General features: G+C 43.9%; 1 non-coding gene across 1 annotated transcript; it reads left to right on the forward strand.

Moving 5' to 3' along the window:
- The first annotated feature begins 1,097 nt into the window (after positions 1-1,097).
- On the forward strand, positions 1,098-1,170 carry trnar-acg (transfer RNA arginine (anticodon ACG)). Its single transcript has one exon. It is a non-coding gene; the product is annotated as a tRNA-Arg (tRNA).
- Positions 1,171-7,834: the final 6,664 nt, after the last annotated feature.

The raw sequence follows: 7,834 nt of genomic DNA on the forward strand, positions 1-7,834 counted from the left end.
GCTCTGTTGCTTGCGTCCACTATGTACAACTTCACTTTTGTGCTGATCATGTAGATCCTGTAACCTCGTCCCTCAACCAAGAAATGCAGTTTAAAATTCAGCTCTAGTTATCTATCATCATAGTAAAATTGCAAAAAAAATCCAAGCTGTCATAATTGTTGAAGTGCTCATAGTGGACACATGCAAAATGCTGCTGCAATTGAATTCTCCCAACACATTTTCTAAATGGCGTTGGTTTTGCTTGTTGTCTCTATGGGATATTTCAAGTTCATTAGCTGCTGCTTTTGGTAGCCCACAAACGCCCTAACACACTAAACAGCAGCTAATTAACTTGAAATAGCAGCTCCTCTGTGCGTTTTGGAAACAAATTCAACTACTCAGCACAGTTTGAAAAGAAATCAAAAGCTTTGAAAAGTAAAGTTCACATCATTTCGACACTTTCTAATTTTCTTTTCAAATCGATTTTGTATCCTGGAATAAAATCAGAAATCAGACGAGTTCTGAGGAAAGGTCCACAAGACAGAGTAGCAGAAATTATGCCACTCAGACCATCGATTCTGCTCCGCCAATATGGCTGATAGGCTTTCCAATCCCATTTTCCCGCTTTCTCCCCCTAACCTTTCATCCCCTTGCTGCTCAAGAAGGTTCCTGTGTCAGTTTTAAATATACTCAACGGCCCGGCTTCCTCCAATGCCAGCCTTCTGTGGCAATGAATTCCACAGATTCACCACATTCTGGCGAAAGAAGTTTCTGTTTATCTCCGGACCCGAACGTTAAGTGTGATTTCATTCCACAGATGCTGTCAGACCAATTACCCAATAATTTCTGACTTTGTTCCTGATTTCCAGCATCCGCAGTTCGTGTTTTTTTTGTAACCTCGAAGTTTGGAATCTGACTCAGCGAAGACGTGATCTGAATGCGAGGTGTGCTCTTAGTTTTCGGTGAAATTCATCAGCTTTCAAAGTGAACGAGGTCAAGCAGTGAAACTGATTATCTTGCTGAATATTCAGCTTGTCGATTCACTCCTGCCACTCATTTCATCATCAAAACCATAGAATTGCAGAGGGGGACTCATCGTATAACAGCAATTCGCGTGTGGGCTAGTGGCGCAATGGATAACGCGTCTGACTACGGATCAGAAGATTGTAGGTTCGACTCCTACCTAGCTCGCGTGCGTTTTAAAACCTCAAAACTACCACTTTAACACAATGTTATAATTTAACCTCAATGAAAACATTTCTGCAGGCTTGCGTTACCATTTGTTGTGATTATGGATTTCATCACCTCTCCTGCCACTGGTGTGAGACGAGATGGTCTTCATTTGCTTGAACACAACGTGCAGGATAGGACTCATAATCAGACAACAGGATTCATAACACCAGGTCAGAGGGACAAATAAACATGATCGGCGTTGACTGGTTGGACCGAAGGATCGTGCTGTATAACTCTATAATGAACCAAGACCAGAGCTGTCAGCAGAAAGCGTGACCTCTCTGCTGCTTTGAAGAGGGCCGTCTCACAGGTCACCAGTTGACGTTGTGCCATATTTTCATGTGATGTTTCCGATTTTCAAATCGCAGCTCCTCTATGGGTTTTGGGAACAAATTCAACTACTCAGCACAGTTTGAAAAGAAATCAAAAGCTTTGAAAAGTAAAGTTCACATCATTTCTATATTAGCTAATTTTCTTTTCAAATCGATTTTGTATTCTGGAATAACATTAGAAATCAGACGAGTTCGGAGGAAAGGTCCACAAGACAGAGGAGCAGAAATTATTCCACTAAGACCACCGATTCTGCTCCGCCAATATGGCTGATAGGTTTTCTAATCCTATTTTCCCGCTTTCTCCCCCTAACCTTTGATCCCCTTGTTACTCAAGAACGTATCTGTCTCAGTTTTAAATATTGTCAGCGGCCTGGCTTCCTCCAATGACGGCCTTCTGTGGCAATGAATTCCACAGATTCACCACATTCTGGCGAAAGAAGTCTCTCTATATCTCCGGACCCGGACGTTAAGTGTGATTTCATTCCACAGATGCTGTCTGACCAATTACCCAGCAATGTCTGACTTTGTTCCTGATTTCCAGCATCCGCAGTTCGTGTTTTTTTTTGTAACCTCGAAGTTTGGAATCTGACTCAGCGAAGACGTGATCTGAACGTGAGGTGTGCTCTTAGTTTTCGGTGAAATTCATCAGCTTTCAAAGTGAACGAGGTCAAGCAGTGAAACTGATTATCTTGCTGAATATTCAGCTTGTCGATTCACTCCTGCCAGTCATATCATCATCAAAACCTCAGAATTGCAGAGGGGGACTCATCGTATACTTTCTAATTTTCTGTTCAAATCGATTTTGTATCCTGTTATGTATTCGTGTGTTATCAGTGGTGAGCCTTTGTCTCCAATCAGGCTTTATTACTGGCAAAGTCGGGGAATTCATTGTACTTGTGGTTGCTTTCAGGATTCCCTGTTTCAGCAATCTTTTCTCGATCTCCACACCTGCTTATTCTCCTACGGGTTTTATTGGGTAATGCCGGTGGGGATTATGCCCTGTTCCGGGAACCCTTATTGCGTCTGTGTTAACTCGACCTATATCTAACTTTGTTTCTGCCCATATTCTGGGGATGGAGGCACAGATGGCTCTGAATCCCCCCTTTTCGAGGTTGCAGTCCCTTCTGGTGACTGTAGCCATTTTAATAGTTTCAAGGTGAATTGTACGTTTCCCAAACCCTGTCTTTCAACCGTCTTGTCTGGGCCAAATCAATTTCCCTTCGGCACAATAAATTGGAACATTATATTCTCTCATGAGATCATTGCCCATTATGATGCCCTCATTCTTTAGGCATACATAGATTTTCGTTGGATATATATATTGTTTATTTCTATGAGGGTAGTTTCGCTTAGGTAAGCTGGTGTTTTATCCCCTCCATACCAGAATTAAGTGAATCATTTTATTTGTGTGTAGTAAGGGTAAGTTTGTGTTGGATACAGCTGCTCCTCTGTCTACTAGCATTTCACATTTCCTCCATTATTCTCTTCTCTCCCTTCCCATCATGAATGGGAGCAGCTGGTTGTCAGCTCTGCTGACCTTGGATTACCCGCAGTTCCACAATGCAGGGGTGCCCATGCGTTTCTCACACACTGCTTCTATGTGTCCCATTCTCTTTCATTGGTTGCAGTATTTTACATTGTTCCCTGCTCTACGTATTGTATTCTGTACCCCTGCACTTTTAACTTGTTCGCAGTCCTTTCTCCACCTACTCGTGGAGGCACTCCCTTATTCAATCAAGCCTGCTAATTGGTATACTAACATTACCCCTATCTTTTTAGTTTTATTACGTTTATGTTTATCTACCTACTCTCTCTGTTGTGCCAGTGTCTGGGATGGCTCCCAACCACTTTCCTTCATTTGCTCTGTCTGCTTTGTATTTCTGAATAAGGGAACCTGCTGTATTCCCCTTAAAACTTTGATCAGCTATTTCGCAGATTGTGTAGCCCGGATACCACTGAAAGTAAAGTGTTCCTAACCAGTGGGGACTTCTGTAACCCCTGGCCAATAATACGGTCCCAGCACTGCCCTTACGGCTTTAGCAGCATCCTCCTGGCAAGGCGTGCAACCTACCGGTTGGACTTCTCTAGCCTCGTGGTGATCACTACTAGTCGGTACCTCCTGGTCAGCTGGGAATGCTGGCTCAACAGGGTGTGCTCTCTACTTGGCCTCTTCTACACTCCCGGCCACCTCTACTGATCTAACGCCTCCCAATAGGCCCAGAAACCTACCGTTAGCCCGGTGTGCTCTCCTGGCCACCGTCAGTATCTGTCATTCTACTACAGACTGGCAGGGTATCACGGTTACTCACAGTGTTCATGCTCCCTACTTGGCAACGTGTGCTGCACTCGGATTTGGCTCTTGGTCAGAGTGATCAGCTCCCCTTCCTCGCCACATTGGATATTACAAGCTCAGACAGCGCACAACTTGTAACTTAAACTCTAACTGGACTCTGCATTGTTCGCCTCTACAGAGTCCAATGCAACCTGAATTTGCCACTTGTGCTTCACAACGCCTTGTGCCCTTGGCACCTCAACTCCCACCTCAAATCCCAACCTTCGCTACCTTGTCCTCTGGCTGTTTCTGCCTCACAGCACCAGGGTCCCAGGTCTGTGTGGATCGTACACATTCTCCCCGTGTCTGCTGTGGTTGTGCTTCATAACTCCTTTGTGCTCTTTGCACCTCAACTCCCAGGTCAAATCCCAACCTTCACGTGGGGGCCTACCCCTCTTAACAACAGGTTTTGGGTAGGGCTTCTGAGACCGGCACTACCTTCTCCTCTCGCTGTTTCAGCACAAACAGCAAGTTCTTACAACAGTTAACACTTATTATCCACAGACATGCTCTTTAAAAAAATTATATCAGTACTATAGCAAGTTAGACATTATAAATGTTTTACCTTTAAACTGTGTCTTTGGCCGGTTTGACTCTTCCCTTTTGCAGGTACAAAGTCGTTCTTACCCCATCTCCCCGATCGTGGGCTTCGATCATGAGATCAGTGATAAGCATACTGCTCGCAGCGCCAATTGTTGTGGGGTAAGTGGCCAACCTCGGAGACAGAATCGGGTTTCAATGGCAGAGTTCATTGTACATGGACAGAAAGACACCAACAGCACAGTGGTCAGCTGCGATTCTTCTCTCAACCCAGAGCACATGTCTGGGTTTTTATACATTTTGTAATACAATAGGTCAGTGATGAGGTCATTGCCTTTGTAACGTGGTTTGTTTATTGTCAACATTGCAGAATCATTGATAGTTTTGGTGCAGTCTTTGTCAGTTCTAGAGCAGCGTTTGTTAGTTTCAGCGCGGTCGTTGTCAGTTACAGCGCTGATATTATCAGTTTCAATGTTGGCGCAAGAGTCCATTACTGTCGTAATGGGCGCTAATCGCTCTTCCTGAAAGGGACGATTACTGCAGCCCTTGTTATCATCATTTTGTATTGAGTCTATATCGATCTGTTAGCACTTCCATCAAAAGTGTTGGTTGGACCCAGACACTTTCGTGGGCAGTATGCGCTTCTCATGTGTATTCCCTCCCCCACCCGACTTCAACTAATCAACTAAGTTGTGAGTGTGTTGCACTGGCATTCTGGTGGCCCCAGGCAGTGTCTGTACATGTTCTGCTATCTCTCCCCATATTGTGGCCCGGCGGCCATCCTGTGTGTCAAGTGACCAGCTTATGACTCAGCGCCCAGCTCGTGCATCTGGGTGCCTCGTGTTACCTTGCCCCGTGCCATCTCTCACTTCAAGATCTTCTCGGGGAATGATTTACTTGGTTTATCACTGCTCATGAAATTAGCAGGGATTTTAAAATATCCGCACTGAAGTTGATACCGTCATTACAAAATCATCTGCTTAATTTCCCATCGTTTCCATGTCATACTCATCCTGTTCTTTTTCATCTCTCAGCACCACAACCACCACAACATCTCTTGCCACCCTGGGTAACCGTTTTCATTACTCACCACCACTGCCCCCATCATCTCCTGCCAACCTGGGTAACCCTTTTGATACCTCACCACCAACACCATGTCCTCCTGCCAACCTGGGTACCTCTTTTCTTCCCTCACCAACTCCTCCTGCCAAACTGGGTAATACTTTTCATCACTCACCACCACTGCCACCCCCTCCTGCCAATCTGGGTAACTCTTTTCATCCCTCAACATCGCCACCTTCTCCTCCTGCCAACCTAGGTAATTCTTTTTGTTGCTCACCACCACCACCGCCTCCTCCTACTGTCAATCTGGCAATTCTTTTCATCCCTCACCATCACCATCATTTCCTCCTGCCAATCCATCTAAATCTTTTCATCTCTCACCACCACCGCATCCTCCTGCCAAACTGGGTAAACTGTTTCATCGCTCAACACCAACACCATGTCCACCTGCCAACTTGGGTAATTATTTTCATCCCACAGAACCACCACCTCCTTCTCCTGCCAACCTGGGTAATTCGTTTCATCCCTCACCACTACCACCTCCTCATCCTGCCAACTTGGGTAACTCTTTTGAGCCCCTTTTATTTGCCACTGTTTGGTTTCTTCAACAAAATTGTGTTACATAACCTGTTGTAAATGTAAATTAAACTTCTGGCTACTTGATGACACTGAGAAATATCATTTTCTCGTCAGTGTTCATCCACTAAGATTCATTCATACAATAATCTGGATTGTTAATAACTGCCATGGGAAGCATGTGAAAATGTTAAATTTCTGTCAAGCATAACACTTCAGTAATTAGTTGTTGATTAATGTTTCAAATGCTGTTGACTTTCATCACCTGGCACCAATTCTGTCTTACTTATGTTCTGCAACTTGGTTCTGTCGGAATGTTTGCCTGCAGAATAACTGTAAAAACGGGAGCAACAAGAGACAGCAGAACGCTACTGAAGATCAGCAGGTGTTGGGGCAGACAACAAACAAGTACCAATGATAAAACTAATCGATTTTTTTTTGAAGACCTGGTTGGATAAATTGCTTGGTTAACATATTGCTGTCATTTACTGAGATGCACAAATTTCATGCAATATAGCCTTCATGTGTAACATATTGTGAAAAGCAATAAACTGTGGCGAAAATCAAGATAAAAACCAATTGGTGTTGTATGTGTATGTTAAAGTGGATGGTTTACAGGGTCGAGGCTTCATTCCATCATCCGCTTGGGCAGCTTCTCATCCTCCACCTTGCCTAACTCACTCAAAGCTCTGTTGCTTGTGTCCACTATGTACAACTTCACTTTTGTGCTGATCATGTAGATCCTGTAACCTCGTCCCTCAACCAAGAAATGCAGTTTAAAATTCAGCTCTAGTTATCTATCATCATAGTAAAATTGCAAAAAAAATCCCAGCTGTCATAATTGTTGAAGTGCTCAATAATGTACACATCCAAAATGCTGCTGCAATTGAATTCTCCCAACACATTTTCTAAATGGCGTTGGTTTTGCTTGTTGTCTCTATGGGATCTTTCAAGTTCATTAGCTGCTGCTTTTCGTAGCCCACAAACCCCCTAACACACTAAACAGCAGCTAATTAACTTGAAATAGCAGCTCCTCTGTGCGTTTTGGAAACAAATTCAACTACTCAGCACAGTTTGAAAAGAAATCAAAAGCTTCACAGTAAAGTTCACATCATTTCTATACTTTCTAATTTTCTTTTCAAATCGATTTTGTATCCTGGAATAAAATCAGAAATCAGACGAGTTCTGAGGAAAGGTCCACAAGACAGAGGAGCAGAAATTATGCCACTCAGACCATCGATTCTGCTCCGCCAATATGGCTGAGAGGCTTTCCCATCCCATTTTCCCGCTTTCTCCCCCTAAACTTTGATCCCCTTGCTACTCAAGAAGGTTCCTGTGTCAGTTTTAAATATACTCAGCGGCCTGACTTACTCCAATGACAGCCTTCTGTGGCAATGAATTCCACAGATTCACCACATTCTGGCGAAAGAAGTTTCTGTTTATCTCCGGACCCGAACGTTAAGTGTGATTTCATTCCACAGATGCTGTCCGACCAAGTACCCAGCAATTTCTGACTGTGTTCCTGATTTCCAGCATCCGCAGTTCGTGTTTTTGTGTAACCTCGAAGTTTGGAATCTGACTCAGCGAAGACGTGATCTGAATGTGCGGTGTGCTCTTAGTTTTCGATAAAATTCATCAGCTTTCGAAGTGAACGAGGTCAAGCAGTGAAACTGATTATCTTGCTGAATATTCAGCTTGTCAATTCACGATTGCTTCTCATTTTTTCATCCAAACCACAGAATTGCAGAGGGGACTCATTCGAGCATGGCGTCTGGCGTGT

This window comes from Hemiscyllium ocellatum, chromosome 46, assembly GCF_020745735.1.
Source record: "Hemiscyllium ocellatum isolate sHemOce1 chromosome 46, sHemOce1.pat.X.cur, whole genome shotgun sequence".
Taxonomy (NCBI): Eukaryota; Metazoa; Chordata; class Chondrichthyes; order Orectolobiformes; family Hemiscylliidae; genus Hemiscyllium; species Hemiscyllium ocellatum.